Below are 23,572 nucleotides of genomic sequence, written 5' to 3'. Positions count from 1 at the left end.
AAAGCTATATTTTTTTAGTATGCAGATATTAGGTGAAGTCACTGAGATCACAAAATCTAAAAGTTGGAAGTGAATCGTAATACATGATAAGGAAAATTATAACCTATTCACATGACTGTTAGTTATGAAAACTGCCAATCACAAAAATAAAAATGTTCTTAAAACCATTTTTTATCAAACTCAGTCCTCTCAGACGTTATGTGTGAATTACTAAACTCTCTTTAGGAGGTAGCATTCTGATATTGTTTTCATAATATTTATTTACATGCAAATAATTTGTGTAACCCTCTATCAGAATCCTGAGTTCAATTTTAAAATACCTATTTTTAAAAATAGAATATAAAGATATATTTCTATATTGGTCAAATTCTTTATAATCAGTGGATTTTATCCATTAATCCTAAAAATAATCTTTAATGTATATTATTTCTTAAATAACTATATTTTAAGTAACTCTCTTTAAGTAAGAGTTTTAACCCTACTTGAATAATTTGGTCAGTGCTTGAAGATGTGGACCAAGCCATTTTTGTAACCATTGAGATAATTTTACCAATATTTATAAAAAAGATAATAAATACAAAGTACAGAGCTCAAATTAACCTATTTTTAATGGTACCGTTTGTTCAGCTTAAGTCAAATTTTAAGAACAAGGATGATGGTTCGTTGGATAAAACTTAATACCTAAACAATTCTACCAATAATAGAAATGCAACAGTGGGCTGGGCGTGGTGGGCACGCTTGTAATCCCCGCGCTTGGGAGGCAGAGACAGAAGGATCGCGTAGGTTCAAAGCCAGCTTCACTGTCTTAAGAGACCCTGTTTCCAAATAAAATATAAAATAGGTCTGGGAGTATATCCCGGAGGTAGAAGGGTTCCATCCCCTGTACCACAAAAAGAAAGAAGGAAAGAAAGAAAAGAAATGCAACAGTGGTACAACAGATATTTAATGTTTGGATATGAGTACCATTTCTGTAGAGAACCATTTTAGCCTCTGCTAAAGAAAGACAAACCTCCTATATGTTTATATAACAGAAAGATAATTATTTAAACAATTCTTGTAATAAGCATCTAGAAATTACTCTCCTTGTATTTTCCCCAGAAGTTTAGCCTCTTGGCACAAGATGAAAGAAAGAAAATTGGAAATCTCAACTCCCCCAAAAGACCAAGGTTAAGGTCTTTCCGATCATTTCTGATATATAGATATCATCAGGTTTTGTGGCCTCATAACTAATGGACGACTTTAGTCCAATAGTTACCTGCAGATATACAAAGGTAAATTTTTATAATATTAAATTTACTAAAAATGTAAATATGCCAAGCATGTTACTGTATGTGAGAAATTTGGTAAAATATATTACTAATATAAACATATATTCTCACCAAAGCTCTGGTGGGTTCTCCTAGTTGACATAAATCTGTGCCTACTGCCACTCAGTGAGGGAGGATGTGAAGTCATGTGCCCATCAGGAGACCAGCACAGAAGCTCCAAGTTTGGTACTTCCCTGGACTTTTCCTTACACGATTGAGTCTTCCCTTGGCTGATTTTAATCTGTATCCTTTTCATGTACTAAGTCATAGGATAAAAGCTTTCAGTAAGTTTTGTGTATCCTAGCAAATTATCAGACGTGTGGGTAGTTTTAGGACTCACCTATACTTGGAATTGGTGTCAGAAATGAAAAGTCTTGTATGAACTATGTCTCATAACTGTTCACAGGGCTAAATAATGTCAATAGGGTAAATAAAATCATGTAATGGAATTATTCTTTTGTACAACTGTTTTTTTTTAAATTCGTATTGGAGATTGAACCCAGGGGCATTCTTCCTGAGTTATATTTCAGCCTGCTCACCTGTCTGCCTGCCTGCCTTCTTTCTTTTCTGAAAGAGAGTTTCTCTAAATTGCTGAGGCTGCCCTTGATCCTCCTGTCTCAGTCTCCCAAGTACTGGGATTACAAACCTACACCACCATGCCTGGCTTAAACTTTATTCTTAACTTATGAATTACCATTGGATTTCTATGAAAAAAAAAAAGCTAAACATGTGATCAAATATTCAAGTATAGAAAAATCAGAAAATTAAAGGTACATTACACATCTTGAGCTGGGTATGGTGGCACACTTGTAATCCCTGTACTTGGGAAGCTGAGGTAGGATGATCACAGGTTTCAGGACAGCCTCAGCAAGCAGGGAGACTCTCATCAACCTAACAAGACACTGTTTCAAAAATAAAAATAATAAAATAGGGTTAGGGGTATAGTCAGAGGTATAATGTCCCCGGTTTGACCCCAGCACCACACACACAAAAAAATTCAATGCTTGGGAGACTAAGACAGGACAATCACAGATCTGTAACCAGCCTCAGCAACTTAGGCTCTCAGTAATCTAGTGAGACCCTGTTTCCAAATAAGAAATAATCAGAGCCAGGCATGGTGGCGCATGTTTGTAATCCTAATACTTGGGAGGCTGAGACAGGAGGACCACATGGATTCACAGCCAGACTTAGCTACTTAGTGAAGCTCTCTGCACTTTAGTGAGACCCTGTTTCCAAATAAAAATATAAAATAGGTCTGGGAGTGTAGCCTGGAGGTAGAAGATCCCTGGGTTCCATCTCCAGTACGACCAAAAAAAAAAAAAAAAAAAAAAAAAAAAAAATCCAGCTGGTGGTATACTTTGGAGGTAGAACCCTTCTGGGTTCAAAAACCAGCATCACAAAAAATAAAATAGAATACAACATACCAAAAATAATGCATATGTAGAGGAAACCCTCTACTATCCAGTGTAGTATTGAAATAGCTATTTTTATTGTCTTATTAAGGAAAAAAGACAAAATACAAGATTCTTAAGTTTCATATCTGAAAATTCTGTTTTTCATCAAAGATGGTTTTATCACTCATCATAAAGAAGAAGCAAGACTCAAATAACTATAATACTTTTTAAAACTGTTAACTTTTTATGTTAAAAATGTCTGAAAATGCCAGGCATGGTGGCACATTCTTATAATCCAAGCATTTGGGAGGCTGAGACAGGAGAATTGCAGTTCATGGACAGTCTCAGCTACTTAGTGACACCCTCCAGAATTAGTAAGATCCTGTTTCAAAATAAAGAATAAAAATAGGACTGGAGGTGTAGCTCAGAGGTAGAATGCCCCCGGGTTCCATCCCCAGTACTGAGGGGGAAAAAAAAAAAAGTCAGAAAATGATAAAAAGAGAAAAAAGGGAGCTTGCAATTGAAATTATAGTTATAATAGCTGGGTGTGGTGGTGCATGCTTGTAATCCCAGCACTTGGGTGGCTGAGACAGGAGGATGGCACAGGTATGAAGCCAGCCTTAGCTACTTAGTGAGGCTCTTAGCCACTTAGTGAGACCCTGTTTCCAAATAAAATATAAAACAGGTCTGGAAGTATAGCCTGGAGGTAGAAAGCCCCTGGGTTCCACCCCTAGTACCACCAAAAGAAAAAGAAAAAAAAGAAATTACAGTCATAAAAAAATTTCTGATAACTGGCCATGCTTTTCCCTCAAGAATTCATTTAGAAATTACAAAATAATTTTATATTAATAAAGATTAAATCATAGGTCTCATATTACTTTGTTAATTATTAAAGCACAAAGAAATAGTTCAGTATTACTCTAACCATTCCTTTTAACATAGAAATAAAACATTTTTTCCTAGACATAAATTCTTTCTCCTAATAACATATCTGTGTATAGTTAGATTACTTTGGTATAAAATTTAAGAATTTTTCTTTGGGCATGGTGGTACACACTTGTAATCCCAGTACTGGGGAACCTGAAACAAGAGGATTACTGTTTCAAAGCCCACCTCAGTTACTTAGTAAGGCCCTCTGCAATTTAGTGAGAGTGTTTCAAAAATAAAGAATAAAAAATAGGCTGGAGGTGTAGCTCGGAGGTAGAATGCCACTGGGTTCAATCCCTATTACCAAAAATAAATAAATAAATAAAAATAAGTAAAATTTACTATTTTCTAAAAACTATATACTCTATATCCTGAGTGTCTGAATGCAATTTTCCTTAATAGTTAAGGAGAAACAATGCAGGCCTAAGCAAAATTTAGTATCTTTCTCATAAGCTTTGAGTCCTATTAAAAATAATAGTCTAAGCAGAAAAACAAAGATAAGCAAAAGACTAACTTTTTTTTCCTCTCTCCTTTTTGGCAGTACAAGAAATCGAACCCAGGGGCAGTCCATCTCTGAACTACACACCCAGCCCTATTTTATTTTTATTTTGAAACAGGGTCTCACCAAGTTGATGAGTGAGTCTCACTATTTGCTGAGGCTATCCTTGAACCAATGGATCCTCCTATCTCAGTCTCACAAGTACTGAGATTACAAGTATATGCCACCAGGCCCAGCTTGAAAACATTTTTAAATATAAGAAAGTTTAGCCGGGCGTGGTGGCGCACGCTTGTAATCCCCGCGCTTGGGAGGCAGAGACAGGAGGATCGCGCAGGTTCAAAGCTAGCCCCGCGTGCTGGCTTAGGAGACCCTGTTTCCAAATAAAAATGTAAAAATAGGTCTGGGAGTGTAGCCCGGAGGTAGAAGGGCTTCCAGGAACCCCAGTACCACCAAAAAAAAAAAATATATATATATATATATATATATATATATATATATATATATATAAGAAAGCTTGATCAGATAATTGTAGACTGCCAGGAGAACAAAATTACTAAAAGGAGGAGAAAAAAAAGAACCCCATATCACAGGTAAAGAAATTCAATATATATAAAAAGACCCTAAGAGACCAAATAATGAAGACATCATGTGTGGGGCTGGAGGGTAGGTAACACTGAATCAACAGTCTCCTTAGAAACTCAGCAAATTTACATAAGTTCAGCAGTTTCCCGTGGACTTGTTAGCTCTATGGCTAAGTCAACACACCAATCAGCTTCCCTTGCCTCAAGTATCAATATCTGAAGCTCTCTCTTGCTTGAACTATATATATACATAAGCGAAAACAAAGAAATACCATAATTAAGCAGCATGAATAAAGTGTTTCATTATCAAATTTGATGGGAATTGGCTTTACTTAGCATTAGAATACTAATATAATAAAAAAAGGAACTCATACAACTAAGACATAGCTACTGAAGTAAAATGTAAGGAAAATTCTGAAAGTTAAAATCATTAACTCATGGTTAAATTTCAGGTCATACATATATGTACACGAAATTCAAGAATAAGCTATCATTTGTTTTAGTCTGTCAAGGTACCATGGTCATATAAAACAGGCTACCAAAAGACCCTTTACTATTTCCAAAATTCTCATTTTTGTTTTTAAAGTGTGTGTGTGTGTGTGTGTGTGTGTGTGTGTGTGTGTGTGTGTGTGTTTTACCAGGAATGGAACCGAGGGGCATACTTCCTCTGAGCTACACCTCCAGGCCTATTTTGTATTCTTTATTTTGAAACAGGGTTTAAGTTGTGAAGGACCTCACTAAGTAGCTGAGGCTGGCTGTGAACCTGTGATCCTCCTGTCTGTCTCAGTCTCTCAAGTACTGGAATTACAGGCATGTACCACCATTCCTGGCTAATTAATGAAATCTTAGCAATACTGAAATTAATGTCCAATCTCTACCTTAAACCAAGGCAAAATTTCTAGCAGATGGTCTAGCCACCATATGAACACCTCCCGGAATAGAAAATTCATGTCTGTCCCACTGTTACTGTTTTTTTGTTTTGTTTTGTTTTTTTTCTTTTTTGCAGTACTGGGGACAGAACCCGGGGCATTCTATCTCCAAGCTACACCCCCAGCCCTATTTTGTATCTTCATTTTGAAACAGGGTCTCACTGAGTTGCAAAGGGACTCACTAAGTAGTAGCTGAGACTGTTGGGGGAACTGAGATACTCCTGTCTCGAAAATTACAAGTGTGCGCCAACATGCCCAGCTAAGTTTTTATATAAAAAGAAAGAAGGAATATTCTGTGGAGTCTTATTATATATTTGTTGATTGTGGTTTCCTGATTCCTCACCCTTTAGGTCATCCTCCACAAACCCACTACAATGTCTTGGATAGAACCTCTGTAAAAATTTTTCTTGGGAAAATAATAACTATACAGACAAGGAAATAAAGAGAATATTCCATGAGGATTTTAGATTCTAAGGTACTACATCAAACCAAGGCATTCTGTTTTTCATAAACCTTTTTTTTTTTTTTTTTTTTGCAGTACAGGAGATGGAACTCAGGTATACTCTACCTCCAAGCTACACCTCCCCCCGCCCTATTTTTGTTGTTGTTATTCTTTATTTTGAAACAAGGTCTCACTGAGTTGCAGAGGGCCTCACTAAGAAGCTGAAGCTGGCCGCAAACCACAATCCTGTCTCAGCCTCCTGAATGCTAGGATTACAAGTGTGCTCCACCACGCCTGGCTAACATTCAAACCTTTTAAACTCACCTTTCTATGGTCTCCTGTAACCCTAAGCAGATCCCAAATGGAAAGACACTAGCTTTTAGTGATACTACCAATAGACCCCTTGCAAACAAATGACTCAAGATCATGTCCTCAACTGGGTGTCCCCATCAACACTTTGCACCTGAGTGTAATTACATCTAACATAGTCCCTAAAGAATAATTATCAAATTTTTCATTTGCAACACTCTCTTTTCCAAGGATGATACTGTTGAGCTTTTAGAACAGTGAGAATCATTTAAAAGGTGATGTTTGGCCAGGCCCAGGAGGACATGCCTGTGATCCCACAGCTGCAGAGGTTGAGGAAACAAGTTCAAGGGCAGCATGGACAACTTAGAACTGCACCATTTCAAAATTAAAAAGGGATGGATTCAATTCCCAGTACCCCCCCCAAAAAAAAGGATGGGAATGTAGCTCAGAGGCATAATAATCCTGAATTCAATCCCCAGCACCAAAACAAATAAACAATAAACCACCATGCAGTTCATAAGAGCTAAGTTAAATGAACTTAAGTATGCAATGAAACATTAAGTGGTTAATAAACAATAAAGCACCATAGTTATCAACATGGACATAAATTTATGCTATTTACTTTTTCATAAACTATATTTATTAATTATAACATGTACTATATATTCATAAAAATAAATAATAAAGATTCACAAATACCATGAGGACACATATAAAGGTTTAAGAGAAAATTCACTTAAAGGTAGGAATTTGTCTTAAGCACCATGGGTAGATCATTCAACTCACTACATTTCATGAGGATTTTGGTCACTTCTCTCATTGACCTAATACTGAACATATTATCCCCAAATATTAAAAAACTTTTAAATTTCTTTTATCATGTACTGATTTGCAAGAACCTGTAAATTTTATAATAGCTATACAATATGATCTTAGGATCTTAGGAGTCATGATTCTTTAGTTCAAGAAATACATTTTAAAAATCCGTGAATAGTGAATTGGGCATGGTGGCACACACTTGTAATCCCCACGCTTGGGAGGCTGAGGCAGGAGGATCGCACAGGTTCGAAGCCAGCCTCAGCTACTGAGTGAGGTTCTCAGCAACTTGGTGAGACCCTGTTTCCAAATAAAGCATAAAATAGGTTTGGGAGTATAGCTTGGAGTTAGAAAAGTCCCTGGGTTCCGTCCCCAGTATCACACGCACACACACACCAAAAAAAAGAATGGGAAAAAAAATCAGTGAGTTGTAATCAACCCCAAAAGGTGAATTTCCAATGCATAACCAAAGGAGGTATTCCAAACTCTTTTTAAATTTGGTGAAGCTAGAAATACACTTTATTCCTTTGGCAGGCTGGAAGCTGAGCTTATATATCTAACACTGTGATATACAATAAACCCAAATCCAAATACTAGAACTTATAACCAAAGATGATCTTAAATACTAATGATTCTAAAACCAATATCAAGGTATAGAAAACAGAGCATGGGTAAACCAGGCGTGGTTGCGAACACTTGTAATCCCAGTATTTGGGAAGCTGAGACAGGAGGGTTGCGGCTCATAGACAGACTCAGCTACTTACTAAGGTCCTTTGCAACTCAGTGAGACCCTGTTTCAAAATAAAGAATAAAAAAATAGGGCTGGGGGTGTAGCTCAGAGGTAGGATGCCCCCTGGATCTCATCCCCAGCACCATGAAAAAGAAAAGAAAAGAGAGTGTGGGTTTTGGAAATAAACCTTTAAATCCAGCCTCTAACATATCATCTGTTTGACCTAAGGAATTAGGCTATGAGATCATTTTAAGCTTGTATCCTCTTCTGTAAAAGTGGCCTAACATTTTAATAGAAAGGCAAACTTTTTTTTAAAAAGGACTTTTTATATACTGCTACCCACCCAGCCAGATGAAGAAAATAATCCCTCCCCTTTTTTGAAAGCTAGTAAGAGAGCAGCACTGCTGAGCAGAATGTTAGCAGGTGCTGTCTCCTTAGTCTACTGATAGAGAGATGCTGAAATCTATGACTAATTGTGGATTTAGCTTTTCAGGATAATGTCTCACTTTCTTAGACAAGAGTGATCTTTTAAAACAGATTCTTAGCCAGGTTTGGTGGCACATACTTGTAATCCCAGTACCTAGGAGGCTGAGACAGGAGGATCACAGGTTCACGGTCAGCCTCAGTATCTTAGTGAGGCCCTTCACAGCTTAATGAGACCCTATTTCAAATTTAAAAATAAGACTGAGGGTGCTAGCTCAAAGGTAGAATGTCCCTGAGTTCAATCTCTAGTAAAACACACACACACACACACACACACACACACACACACACGATTCTTTTTTTTTTTCTTTTTTTTTACTTTGTGTGTGTATGTAGTGCTGAAAATTGAACCCAGGGCCTCATGAATGTGAAAAGGACTCTACTATTGAGCTACCACACCCCCAGTCCAAAATGTAAATTCTAAAACTCAAGAATGCAGGCTCAGTCTAAAAGGTTCTCTTCAGACACTACTGCTCTGCGGCTGCTGTCACTGCTATTGCTGGAACGGGCATCACTAGCACAAAAGCTACTGAGTGAATTCCAGTCCAAAATAGTGACTGAGCATAAACCAGTCATTTTGTCAGGTTTCTCCCAGAATGTAAGGAAACTCTCCTCTCTTATCTCAGTTATTGTTTCTAATGTCCCAAAGTTGGAGAGCTCTCAAATTCTATATACATCCATTCATATACTCTCTCCTTTGCTCCCACCCCATTTCCCACACATACCCACATGCTTGCTGCTGACATCACGGTACACATTTTGGTGTCAGTAACGGGCATTAGCTCAAGACCATCCTCTCAGATCCAATATCTTTCTAGAAAGACTCATGAGACTTGGCGTGTACTTGTGTAAATAAGCCCGTGGCGAACGGCATAGCTAGTTATGAGTTAGGTGGATAAAATATCGCACAGACTGCCCACCCAGTGTACTTGCCCCAATTTTATGATGTGCTTGCACCTTCGGCACAGAAGTAAATTGCCTTGCTGAGTTACTTTTGGTTTCATTAGCTTTTTTATTTGCAGCTTCCCTAAAATGTTTCTAACACTTGTACTAATGGCTACATTTTAGGATAGAGCAGGATGTAAACTGAGTAAGAGGAAGGTACATGGGTGAGGTCAAGGAAATCAGGCACAAACTTCCAAGAAACCTCTCTTGGTAGAGTGCCATGGGGAGCACTTAGTTCCTTCAGCAATGAACCGTGATGATACATGTGCAACGCTGAGGGAAGCTCAGCAGACTTAGTACCCAGGGTTTTTATTAGGAAGTGGTCATGGAGGCACCCTCTACCTAGCAAAATTCCAGACTCCCAGAACAAAAGAATGAACCAAAGAGTTTATACAGTTCAGGTTCAAAGGGCTAGTCTTATCTCTTAAGGAAAAGTTCATATCGATATAGGGAACTGCTTACCAGCCAAGGGTCAACCGCACAACCAGCCTTTCTAAGAAAAGCAATCTTGGTCCTGCTACTCTTTTCTGTACTTCTGCCAAGCCTTAATAACCAACCACATCTTAATTTTTCTTACAGTTCCCTGAGAAGACTGGAATTAAAACATATTTCTTTGAAATTAAGGTTCAATTTCCATAATCACAGCTGCTGCTGGACCATATTGGCTAATGAATCTGGGAAAGGAAGCGCTTGAAAACTATGATGTCTACAAATTATTAGAAACAGAACAGAGTATCATGGAGTTAAGTGACACAGGCTATGGAGGTCAGATTTCTGGATTCAACTCCTCGCTCCTCTAATTACTGTGTGGTAAGTATCTTATCTGGTCTATTTGTACCTCAGTTTCCTCACCTAATATAGGGAAAGTAAAAATATCTTCTTCACAGTGCCACTGCGAGGATTACATGTAAAAACGCAAAGGATTTAATAGCTGTTGCTTAAGTTTCCCCTTCTCATCCAGTCCCTGTTAAAGTCAACCTGAGGTTAAATGACAATCAGAATAGCAAGGGTCTTATACCAATGGTTATAATACTGTATTACCAACAGCTAAAGTACCAAAGTACACCATCAAGCCACAGTGGAGAAAATGGACTTTATAATCAGTAAATGGACAGCTAGGGAGCCATCTGGAAAAAGATAAAGATAGATGACTCCCTATCTTATGTCACACACTAGGAAAAAGCCGAAATGAATGAAGACCTAAATGCAAAAGGTAATCATACAATTATTAGAAGAAATCATGAATGGATTTCTTAATAACTCTCAAATAGGAAAAGGCTAATTTCAAACCCAGAAAAGAAAATACAAATGGTTCTTAGAAATATAAAAATATAAAGCCAGGCGTGGTAGTGCACGCTTGTAATCCCAGCATTCGGGAGGCTGAGACCTAAGCTACTTAGTGAGACCCAGGTTCAAAATAAAGAATAAAAATATAGGGCAGGGGGTGTAGCTCAGAGGTCGAATGCCCCTGGGTTCCACCCCCATACCCACCAAAAACAAACAAACAAAAAAACAATAGCCCACGGAGTATGGTGGTACACAGTTGTAATTCCAATACCTGGGAGGTTGAAATAGGATCATAGGTTTTTGGCCAGCCTCAGCTACTTAGTGAGGGCCTCTGCAACTTAGTGAGAACCTATTTTAAAATAAAATAATAAAAAATAGGACTGGGGATGTAGCTTGGAAGAAGAATGTCTCTGGGTTCAATCCCAAGGACCACATAAAATAATTAATAATAATGATAGACCGGCGGCAGCAGCAGCAATTTCACCAAGTCCAGAACAGCTACTACATCTGCGTACTCAAGAACAGTGAGTCAGACTGCGGGCCACAGAGGAGAAATCCCAGTACTGTACTCCCTGGGACTTGACCCAGTGGGGGAGGGGCGGTGGCAGATATATCACACCATAGGAGAACGTACAACCTGGCACCCCCCATAGTTTAAAGCAGCCTCTATCGACTCTCTGGGTCGGAGACTCTGTGATAAAACCCAGTAAAGGAGTAGTGGGGTCTGAGATACTACTGACTCGAGTTCCAGAACACCTTAAGTGAAATCATAGTGACCCAAGGGAAGAACCCAGAGAAGGCACAAATTTCCGAAATCATGGGAAAGAGAAATAATACTGGAGCAATGAATGCCCACAACCCCACAACATCAGAACCCGATAAAACAGAAAATCAGAGATTTCTAGAAGATCAAATCAGGAAAATAACTGTAGAAATAATAGAGGTGCTTCGAAAAGAACTCAGAGAGAGCCAAAAAGAGATAAAGGATGCAATTAATGAAGTAAAGGCCTCAATTCAAAGCACAAACAACCGATTAGACCACATGGAGAACAGAATCTCGCTCTTAGAAGATGATCATTCCAAAAATGAACGCATAGTTTCTAATCTAGAAAAAAATATCTGACAGCAGGAATCTGATATTGAAGAAATATGGGCCCATTTTAAGAGAGCTAACCTAAGAATAATTGGAATAGAGGAGGGAAAAGAAAGTGAAACCAAAGGGATCAACAATCTCTTCAAAGGAAGTAATAGCAGAAAATTTTCCAAACATAGAGCAAGAGGTTGATACACAGGTCCAGGAAACTTATAGAACTCCCTTTAGAAAGGATCGGAGAAGAGGATCCCCACGCCACATAATTGTCAAAATGACCAATGTGGAAGCCAAGCAGAGAATCTTAAAGGCAACAAAAACAAAGGGCCAAGACACATTCAGAGGCAAACCAATTAGAATCACTCCAGACTTCCCAGACCAAGTCATGAGAGCCAGAAGGGCTTGGAGTAACATATTCCAAACTCTGAAAGAAAACAACTTCCAGCCAAAAATTTCCTACCCAGCAAAACTTTCTATCAAATTAGATGGAGAAATAAGAAGCTTCCATGACAAAGAGAAACTGAAAGAATTTATGTCTTCAAAACCAGCGCTAGAGAAAATACTCAAAGAGATTAACTACAAAGAAGAAATAGGTAACACACACCAGAACCAGAGAAACAAGAGTTTCCATCCAACAGACAACTAAGATTGGTTATCTGTGGAGATTCATTACTTATGTTAGTCTTTTACCTATCTCTAAATGGTATTGCCTTTATTGTTGTTAATTTTTAGGATTTCTAGTTGGAATATTAATATACCTTCAGATATAGCATTTGGAAATATTTTATCCCATTCTATCAGTAACTTTTAACTCTGTTTACATTGTCTTTGGACATGCAATATTTTTTTATTTTTTAGTGAGTTTGTATACCCTTCTGTTGCCTGTGCCATTGAAATCATATCCAAGAAATCACTGCCAATTTCAATTTTGTGAGGTTTTATGACCCAGATTTTCTTCTAAAAGTTTATAGTCTTAAGATTTATATTTAGGTCTTTTATCTATTTTGAGTTAATATTTGTATATGGGATTAGGTAAGGGTCCAACTTTATTCTTTTCCATGTAATTATTATTTTCCAACAATATTTAGTTAAAAGATTATTATTTCCACCACCAAATGTTCGTGGAAACCTTGTCAAAAATAACTTGACAATATAGGGAAGAATTTAGCTCTAGGCTTTTATTTAACTCCAATGGTTTATATATCTGCCTTTAGAATAGTACTACACTGTTCAATTATTGTAGCTTTATATGGTTTGAAATCAGAAAATATATATCTTCTAGCTTTGTTCTTTTTCAAGATCGTTTTGGGTATCTAGAGTCCATATTCCATATTAGGATAGAGTTCTTTTCTGAAAAATAAATATATAAATATATGATAGTTTCACCTAAAAAAAAATAGAAAAAAAATATTCTCTGGTAAGAAAGTAAAAAGAAATATTGAAATGTTATCTTTAAGTCATCAAAAGCTTGGTATCAGACAAATGAAACTGTTATGAGAGACTATCATTTTTAATTTTGGATAATTTGCTATAATACTAGACGTCAACCACTAAGCCAAGAATGGGAGGGAGGGATGGGGAGAGAATGGGGTGGGGATTGGGTGGGGGCTGACTGGGCGATGTGTGCATTTATGTCTACAAAAGTTTGTATCCCACTATGATGTATGAATACAGTGCAGCAATAAAATAATAATAATAATAATAATATATGGGGAAGAAAAGGAGAAGAGGACAGAAGAGAGAATTGGCAAGGCACAGTGGCACATACCTGAAATCCCAGCTATTCAATATACTCAGGAAAGAAGACCACAAATTCAAGACCAGTCTAGGAAAATTAGTGAGACATTCTCTCAAAAGAAGGATCCCCATGACAGGGGAGGGGGAAAAGGCAGGGGAAGGGAAAACTTTGAGTAGTAACTCAGATTTCCTACATATTGATTAAAAAAAAAGTGCTAAACAGCATATATATAAATATACTGCCTTTTTGAGCTAGGCATGATGGCTCATGCTTCTAATCCTAGTACTTGGGAGGCTGGGACAGGAAAATCACAGGTTCACGACCAGCCTCAGCTACTTAGTAAGGCCCTCTGCAACTCAGTGAGACCCTGTTTGAAAATATAGAATAGCCGGGTGTAGTGGTGTATGCTTCTAATCCCAGCATTCAGAAGGCTGAGACAGAAAGATAGCAGTTCCAGGAAAGTTCTCAGCTACTTAGTGAGGCCCTTTGCAACTCAGTGAGACCCTGTTTCAAAATAAAGAAAAATAGGGTTGTGGGCGTAGCTTGGAGGTAGAATGCTCCTGGGTTCCATTCCCAGTACCACAAAAAAAAAAAAAAAAAAAAAAAGTAGACTTGGGGGAGTGTAGGTGAGAGGTAGGATGTCCCTGGATTCAATCCCCAGTGCCACAAACATTCAAAAGTTAAATAATAAAAGTTTATTTTTGGCCAGGTGCATATGACTATAATCCCAGTACTTGAGAGGCTGAGACAGAGGACTGAGGTCCAAGGAAGCTTCAGGAACTTAGTGAGACCCTGTTTCAATAAAAAAAAAAAAAAAGAAACAAAGAAAGAAAAAAAGGCAGAGGTATGTGTGGCTTTGAGGTATAATGCCCTTGGAGTTCAATCCCCAGTACCAAATAAATAACAAGATATTTCTTTATTTCATTTTTATTATTATTTTTGGTGGTACTGGAGATGGAACACTTCTACCTCCGGGATACACTCCCAGACCTATTTTATATTTTATTTGGAAACAGGGTCTCTTAAGCCAGCAAGGCTGGCTTCGAACCTGCACGATTCTCCTGTCTCTGCCTCCCAAGTGCGGAGATTACTAGCGTGTGCCATCACGCCCAGCAAGATGTTTATTTTTAATTGGCACATATGGTTTAATATTTTGACATGCCATTTTAATATGTGAATACAATATGTAATGATTGGGTAAGGGTCCCTATCACCTCAAACAATAATTTCCTTGTGTTGAACATTCAAATAATTTTTTATTCAATCAATTTTTGTCAGTCATCTTTATTCAGCTGTGCTACAGAACATTAGAAGTTGTTCCTCCTAACCACTGGAAACACTACATCCTTCAACTATCTCCTCTCATCTCCACCCTGCCCTTCTAAGGCTCTGGAAGTCACTATTCTATTCTGTACTTGTACAAAGTCAGAACTTCTATTTGTCTTTCCCTGCCTGAATTATTTCACTTAACAAAATGTCTGCCAGTTCCATCCATGCTGCTGCAAATAAATTTCACCAATTTTTATAACCAAGTAATGCTCCATTTTGTGCGTGTGTGTATGTGTGTGTAAACCATTTTTTCAACCAGGCATGATGGCATGCACTTGTAATACCATACTTGGGAGGCCAAGACAGGAGGATCGCAGGTTCATGACCAGCCTCAATAACTTAGCGAAGGCCTCCAAAAGTTAGTGAAAGAGACCCCCGTCTTTTTTTTTTTTTTTTTTTTTTTTGCAGCAGTGGGGATGGAACCCAGGGGCATTTACTTCCAGGAATACACTCCCAGCCCTATTTTTTAGTCTTTTTGTTTTTTCTGAAACAGGGTCTCACTGAATTGCAAAGGGCCTCACTAAGTAGCTGAGGCTGTCCACAAACTGTGATCCTCCAGTCTCAGCCTCAATGCTAGGATTGCAAATGTGCGCCAACACACCCAGTGCTAGTGAGATCCTTTTTCAAAATAAAAGATAAAACAGGGCTGAAGGTGTAACTCAAGAGGTAGAGTGCTCCTGGATTCAATCTGTAGCACATAAGCCAACCACTTTTCTATATCCATTTATCTCATCAATGGCCACCTCAGTTGATTCCTTATCCTGGCTATTGTGAACAGTACTTCAATTTAAAGGTGGATGCATACACCTCTGACATATTATTCAATTCCTTTAAATAAATAATCAGTAGAATTGCACATAAGAAAATTTTGCTTCTAGATTTTTTTTTTTTTTTTTTGCAGTACTGGAAATGGAACCGAGAGTATTCGACCTCCGAGCTACACCACCAGCCATTTTTTATTCTTTTTTTGAAACAGGGTCTCACTGAGTTGCAAAGGGCCTCACTAAGTAGCTGAGGCTGTCTGTGAACCGCGATCCTCCAGTCTCAGCCTCCCGAATGCTGGGATTACAAGTGTGCGCCATCACACCTGACTTGCTTCTAGATTCTTGTTTTTTGTTGTTGTTGTTGTTTTTTGTTTTGTTTTGTGGTACTGGGGTTCCTGGAAACCCTCCTACCTCGGGGGTACCCTCCCAGACCTATTTTATGCTTTTTATTTTTGGAAACAGGGTCTCTCAAGCCAGTGTGGCTGGCATCGAACCTGCATCCTACTGTCTCCGCCTCCCAAGCACGAGGCGAGGATTATAAGCTTGCGTGACCACGCCCAGCTGCTTCTAGATTCTTGAGAAACTACCATACTTGCTGTAAAAATTCACATGCCACCAACTGTACATACAGGGCCCCTTTCTGTACGTCCTTGCCAGTATTTCTTTACAAGAGTTATTCTAACCAGGGTGAAGTGATACTACATTGTGGTCTTGATTTGCATTTCTCTGATGACTTGTGATACTGAGTATTTTCCATATACTTACTATCCTCTTTTGGGAAATGCCATTCCAGTTTTTTCCAATTTGCCGATTGCACGCTAAGCAAAGACTCTACCACTGAGAAACATTACATCTCATCTCTCTGAAGTGAGTTTCTTATAGGCAGCATATCATTGGATCTATATTTTAATCCATTCAACCAGCCTTTTAATAGGGAAATTGACCTGTTTGCATTCAAGGTTAAGGGATAAGTTAAGGGATATCCCTACAGTTCTGTTAATTTTATTTACATATCCCTTTGTTCCTTTTTCTTCTCTTGTTTGTGGTTTTCAGTGATTGGGTTTGATTCTCCTCACTTTCCCTTTTGTGTGTGTGCTCTATTGTTGCGTTTTGGACCTTTTCATATTTTTTGTCAATTATCATCCCTTCACTTCTAGTATAGGAATCTTTGAAGCATCTCTTGTAGGGCCAGTCTGGAAGTGATAAATTCCCTCAATTTTTACTTATTTTATACAGTACTTCTCTTTCATTTTTAAGGATAACTCTGCTGGGTATAGTATTCTCAGTTGTCAGGGGTTTTTTCCTTCCCCCCTTCAGGACTTTGATATATTATCCCACTCTCTTCTGGCTTGGAAGGTTTCTGTTGAGAGATCTCCTGTGAGTGTAATGCGGATTCTCTTACAAGTGATGATGCTGTTCTGTTCATACTTTTAGAATTCTGTCTTGTACTTTTCACATAAAACTAATTAGGAGTCTTTGAGCTTCCTGGACCTGATGTCTGTATCTTTCCCATGTTTTGGAAAGTTTTCAGCAATTATTCATTTAATAGGTTTTCTATGCATTTTTGCTTCTCTTCTCTGCAACACTCATAATTTGGATTCCTCATTTAAAGGTGCCCCAGAAGTTTCACAGGTTTCTTATTTTTTTTTTCTCCCTAGCTGAGTTATTTCAAAAAAACTTTTTGTGTGTGTGTGTGTGGTACTGGGGTTCCTGAAAGCCCTTCTACCTCTGGGCTACCCTCCCAGACCTATTTTATGCTTTTTTTTATTTTTGGAAACAGGGTCTCTTAAGCCAGCGCAGCTGGCTTCGCAATCCTCCTGTCTCCGCCTCCCAAGCGAGGGATTACAAGCATGAGCCACCATGCCCGCCACTGAGGAGATAGAAAGGAAATAGGCAGATAGGGAAAAGGCCTCGGCAGAAAAAAAGTTAATTTCCTGAGTTCCAAAGGCTCAGAGATAAGAAGGACCAGAACTTCACAAAGCCATTGGTTTACTAATCAACAAACCCACCAACAAGTCTGGCACTGCTGAAAGGAGATTCTTCAAGGACTTGCAAATACCCTATGCAAATCCTGAGAGCTGCTTCCCAGAATTCCCAAAGTCACCCTAACCAAAGAGGTCGCAAACGGTCAGGCCTTTGCCCTAGTCGGACAGCAAATGGGGTTTTTCCCTCTCAGGACCCCCCTCCCCTTTTGGGGAGCTGTCCTCTCTCTCATAGGTCGTGTTAGCCCTGAGAGAAGGCAGAGTGCAACTGATGGCACGTGGCCCGGGCAGCTCTCGGGTAGTGACCTGAAGGCCTCTGCTGGACATCAAGGCTGACCAGGGCCCCTAGGGGTGACCTGCACCTCTTTTCTGGAAGATCGCGTAGACTCTGGGAGAAAGTAGTTTGCAACCAACGGCAATTGGCTCAGGCGACACTCGGGTAGTGACCTAAAGGCAACTACTGGACACCAGGAGACCCGACAGCCTGAGTGGTGTTCTGCCTCTTTTCCTATTCCCTTCTGGCAGATCGCGTGGACTCAGGAAGAAGGCAGCCTACAACTGAAGGCAAATCGGCTTGGGCTACTCTCAAGTATTGTCCTGAAGGCAGCTGCTGGACTCCAGAATTCCAGCCCCTTTGGGGATGTTCAGCCACCCTTCCCCATTCCCTGCTGCTTCCAATAAACCTTTTACTCCCCTTCCTGAGGTCTGCGGGTGTCATTCTTCACTCACCGTAGACAAGAACCCTGTACGGAGATGCTGAGTTTCTTCTCAAGAAACTCCGTTTCATCTATGATGAAACCCCAGGTTTCTTCTCAAGAAGTCCCCCGTTTCATCTTGGGGGCTCAGAAGAAAGCCTTGTTTCACCACCACATCCGGCTCAACAGAACTTTTTTTTAAGCTCAAAATTTTTTTCCTCTGCCTGATCAGTTCCACAGCTGAGGCTTTTGCAAGTAGTGTTTGTTTTGTTTTGATTTATTAAATTCTTTGTCCCCAAGATTTCTGGTTGCTTCTTTTTTTAAATGAATCTCTTTGCTGCATTTCTCATGCATATCATATGTATTCTCTTATACCTCATTAAGTTTCTTTAAAATTCTTTTTATAGCTGAGATGTAGCTCAGTGGTAGAGCACTTATTTAGCATGTGTGAGGCCCTGAACTCAATCTCTAGCTCTGTGAAACAACAATAAAAATCATTCTTTTAAATTATCTGTCAGGGAATTCACTGATTCCCCTTGTTTCAGAGTCTGCTGCTAGAGAGTTATTGTGTTCCTTTGGAGGCATCATGTTACTCAGTTTTTTGTTTTTGTTTTTTTGAGGGTCTAGGGATGGAACCCAGGGGCATTCAACCTCTGAGCTACAGCCTCTGCCCTATTTTTTATTCTTTATTTTGAAACAGGGTCTCACTAAGTTGCAGAGGGCCTCACTAAGTAGCTGAGGCTGTCCACGAACCATGATCTTCCAGTCTCAGCCTCCCGAATGCTGGGATTACGAGCGTGCGCCACCACGCCTGGTGTTACTCAGTTTTATCATGTTTCTTTTATTTCCACATTTATTACATGTGTGCATCTAGTGGGTTAGTTGCCTTTACCAATTTTATAGGATAGCTTTTGTGGGTGTGTGTGGGGTACTAGGGGATGGAACCCAGGGGCATTCTACCTCCAAATTACACTACAGCCTTATTTTTCATTCTTTATTTTTGAAACAAGGTCTCACTAAGTTGCAGAAGGCCTCACTAAGTAGCTGAGGCTGTTCACAAACCACGACCCTCCTGTCTCAGCCCCCCAATACTAGAATTACAAGCGTGTGCAACCACATCTAGTATAGAATAGTTTTTATTAAAAAAAAAAAAAAAAGACTTCCTTCTGCATAAGCTGCATTGACTTTGGTTCCAGATAAATGCTTTAGGGTAATGTACGTGTAGCCATTTCTTCTATAATCAAGGTCAGTGATATATACAGGTGTCTCACTGGCCTAGGGTGCCAGCTGGAATGTGGCAGGTTGAATTCCCTGGCTGCTCTGGAAAATTATGTCCAGATGTGAGTATAAGAACACATCAGTTTCCTTGGATAGTAAAGGGACATGATTGTTCTGGTGGGCCTGTGCAGGTAAGGTGTAGCTGGCATGGCAGCAGGGGCGTGGCACTTCTGTCCCCAAGGACAGCATTGGGGCAGGACACAAGGGGCACCTGCCAGTACCCAAGGGCCACACAGGTGATTTTACAGGCCCGAGTGCCAACCTGCTCTGGGGCACACTGCTCCTGACCAGCTGCCTCCTAGGATAGGAAGCAGCCTGTCAACTTCTCAGGCCTCAGCCAGCTGATCTTCTGAGAAAAGGATACACAGCTGCTTCTTGGGGATACAGAAGGAGCCATCCAGTTGCTTCCTGGAGTCCTTAATAGGCCAAGATGTACTAGGCAATTTTCTTACTTAATAGGGTTATGGGTTGGTATATGGGACTGCCTGTCTCTTGTCTTTTATATTTGAGAGGAAAAGGGGGAAAAGCCATGTATTTATTTCTATCTGTATACAAAAGTACTGAAATAATGAAAGAACAGTATAATATGGTTGCCTTTGTGGGAAGGGGGAATGGAGAGAAGACTGAGAATGAGTGTATCTATATATACATAATTTGTTTTTGGTTAAATTCCTTCTGTTTTTCGTGAACTTAATTTTTATTTCTATGAATACATGTACTGTAACACAATATATAAAGAAAAATTTATATAAATGAAAATCTCTACACTCAATTTCAACAGTGCTCATTTATTTATTGTGTCCTAATAACCCATGATAATATGCTTATCCCACGTTTTTAATTATCAACTTTAAAAGGAAATCATCTGGTTGTGCACGATGGCACACACCTGTAACCACAGTACTTGGGAGGCTGAGACAGGATGATTGCGAGTTCAAGACTAGCCTCACAACTTACTTCAGCAACCTAGTGTGACTTGGTTTCAAAACAAAAAATAGAATAGGACTGGGGGTGTAACTCAAAGGTAGACTGTCCCTGGGTTCAATCCCCAATACCACACACACCAAAAAAAATTACAGGACCATCTGATCTCTAATATGGAAATTATGTCTTACACTTCTTCCTTATACAGTACTATGAATATCTCAAACTATGTTATTAATTTTAGTTTTCCCATATGTGCTCACAAACTTTAATGTTATAATTACTACTGTTATTAACAATAAAATATCTTTAGTGTTATTTTTCAAATGCTACCTTTTTTTTTGTGTGTGTGGTACTGGGGGTGGAACCCAGAGGCTTTCTACCTCTGGACTATACTCCCAGACCCATTTTATATTTTTTTTTTTGGAAATAGGGTCTCACTAAGTAGCTGAGGCTGGCTTTGAACCTACGCCATCCTCCTGTTTCAGCTTCCCAAGCCCGGGGATTATAAGCATGCGCCACCACGCCCAGCCCAAACACTACCTCTTGATTTGCCAAATCTGAAAGACAAAGCTAAAGATACCAGTGCTAGTGATTTTACCTCCTTCTCTCCTTCCACCAGCTTACACTTTCTAGTCTACTAACAATTGTTCCACTCTGCCCTGCAAGTACAATATTCTGGGCTTTGGCCATTCATGGGGTGACCAAAAGCTGACTCAAATGTTGGGGGAAAAAAGTATTTACATTTTTATAACTATGTAAATATTGTTTAAGGAAAAATAATACGAGCATGGTTCACTTTCTACTACACGGTTCAATGTGAAAACCTTAGAACTCCTTGAAGAACACTGATTCTATATTAAAGGTAAATGGGTTCTTTATTATATTCTCATCATGCTTAACATCATATCATAGTCTAAGTTGGTTCATATAATCATAGCTTTTCTATCCAGCTGTCCATGACATTTTTAGCTGTATTTATAAGTTCTTATTCACATTACTCTCCTTTATCATGGCATTAATTTTGTCCCAAACTTTCTATCATACTATTCATTCTGTCCAGTCCCCAGTTTTGTCCCCCAGTTGTCCTAAAACCTTCTGTCCTTCTGCTCCAATCTGGAATGACTGCCTTTTAGGCCTTCCTAATAGATGTCAACTTATGTCTTCTTTTACTTCTTTTCTCAACTGGCTCATATTCCTTAAACCCCATCTCTCTTGTCCTTAATTAGTTTTACTTTAGCTTTTTGCTTAAGCACATTCTTAAATAAATCCCTAAATGACAGTAAATAAGATAAAATTTTCTGGAGCCATGCATGTGTGGGAATTCTTCCCTCAAAACTGATCACTTAAGTAAAAAACTCTGGGTTGAAAATTATTTTTCCCAGCTGGACAAATGCCTGTAATCCTAGTACTTGGGAAGCTAAGACAGGAGGATCACAGATTCAAGGCCAGCCTCAGCAACTTTGCAAGACTGTTTCAAAACAAAAAGTAATATAGGGCCTAGGAGTAAAGTTTGGAAGTAGAATGCCTCTGGGTTCAGCCTCCAGTACCTCCCAAAACACTTACTTTGCCCAAGAAAATAAAGTATCCCATTTTCATCTACCACATAGTATAACTAGTAATACCAATCTGACATTTATTTCTTTGAAACTGACTTGTAGCTAGGCATAGTGGCGCACGCTTGTAATCCCAGTACCCTGGGAGCTTTCAAATCATCTCTTTATCCATGGAATTCGGAAATTTCACAATACTGCAGTAACATTCCTACACAATGGGCCTTTGTGCTCACTATACTAGTTAACTGGCGGATTTTTAAGTCTGAAATCCACCTAAGAATTGCTAACTCCCACTTTCAAATTAAACTGTAGAGAGAACTAACCAAAATATTTGTGTGAATTTTATGAACTAATAAAAAATGAGAGAAAGGCCCCCCAAAAGAGAAAGGCAATCTTCAACTGATATGTGGGGGGTGATGGAAATGAGTGGCTACAGACTGGGGTTGAGGACCCAGTCTCAGGATAGGACAGGACATGTTGGAAATAATTATAAAATAAATGTGTTCTTTCCCAAAAACATTCTCAATGATGCAAAGCCTCAGCAGATTCGCACACAACTATACATGTTATCTTTGTAGGGAAAGCACTCATCAGGAGAAAACTAAACCCAAGAGAGAGTTGAGATATAGAAACCAAGTAAATATCATAGTAAAAACATACTATCAACAAAATATAAATAAATGCTGAAGTCCAGAGAAAAAGGTAAAGTGTGACTAAAATAATTCAGAATAAATTTCTGGATATTCATCATCATGACGAAATACAAAGAGAAAAAGATAAACAGCTGAGTATTTTAATATATCCCTATTAGAAAACAAAGTAATGTACAAAATATGACCAGAAAAAAAATTAATAAAATCAGTAAGTTGAGCTAATGGACATAACAAATGTAAACCAGATATCGAGCTAAGAATGTAAACATGGACTTCTGGGAAGATGGCAACAGAGAAAAGGGAGGCTTATGAGCCCCGCTAACAACCAATCTCTATTACCACAAAATCAGAGCCTTTCATAGCCAGAAAACACCATCAGCAGAGAAACAAAAAATGTAATTACAAGGGACAGAGAAAAAGAAGGCTGGAAAAACGAGACACCAGAAAGAAACCAGACCACAGTGCTGCGGCCGAAGCCGCGGCGCAGAACGGCACAGGCGCCATCTTCCCTTGCAGCACCAGGCCCCAGAGAGGAGAGGGACTCAGAACGGAGCTCAGAGCCACAGAGGAGATACGCCAGCCTCACGCCCGAGTACGCAGCAGCAGCACCTTACTGCCGGCGGCAGCGGCAAATTCACCAGACGGCACCAGACCAACGCACTCAACAGCCCACCAGGCTCCAGAGAGGAGCAGCGGACAGCAAGCCGAGGTGAGCTGCTGCAGATCAGCTGGGTGGAATTCGGCAGATTTTTCAGCACAGGGAGCGTCTAAAGTTCCAAAGGGCTGGGCTCAGGGCACCCTGCAGTGACTCTGAGCAGAGCTCAAAACCAGAGAAGAAATAGGACAGCCTCACAGCCGAGGGTGTGGCAGCGGCGCCATATTCCACCAGCGGCAGCAGCAGCGAATTCACCGAG

The 23,572-nt window shown here is 39.3% G+C and overlaps 1 protein-coding gene across 2 annotated transcripts in view; it reads right to left on the bottom strand.

Annotated features, from left to right (window-relative positions):
* Nucleotides 1-23,572, bottom strand: part of PTBP3 (polypyrimidine tract binding protein 3) — a gene marked incomplete at its 3' end in the record, with an annotated part of 108,249 nt that overhangs the window by 64,608 nt on the left and 20,069 nt on the right. The gene's annotated exons all lie outside the window — the stretch shown is intronic.

Source organism: Muscardinus avellanarius (assembly GCF_963383645.1).
Source record: "Muscardinus avellanarius genome assembly, chromosome: 13".
Classification (NCBI taxonomy): Eukaryota; Metazoa; Chordata; class Mammalia; order Rodentia; family Gliridae; genus Muscardinus; species Muscardinus avellanarius.
This window is presented reverse-complemented; position numbering and strand designations above follow the sequence as displayed.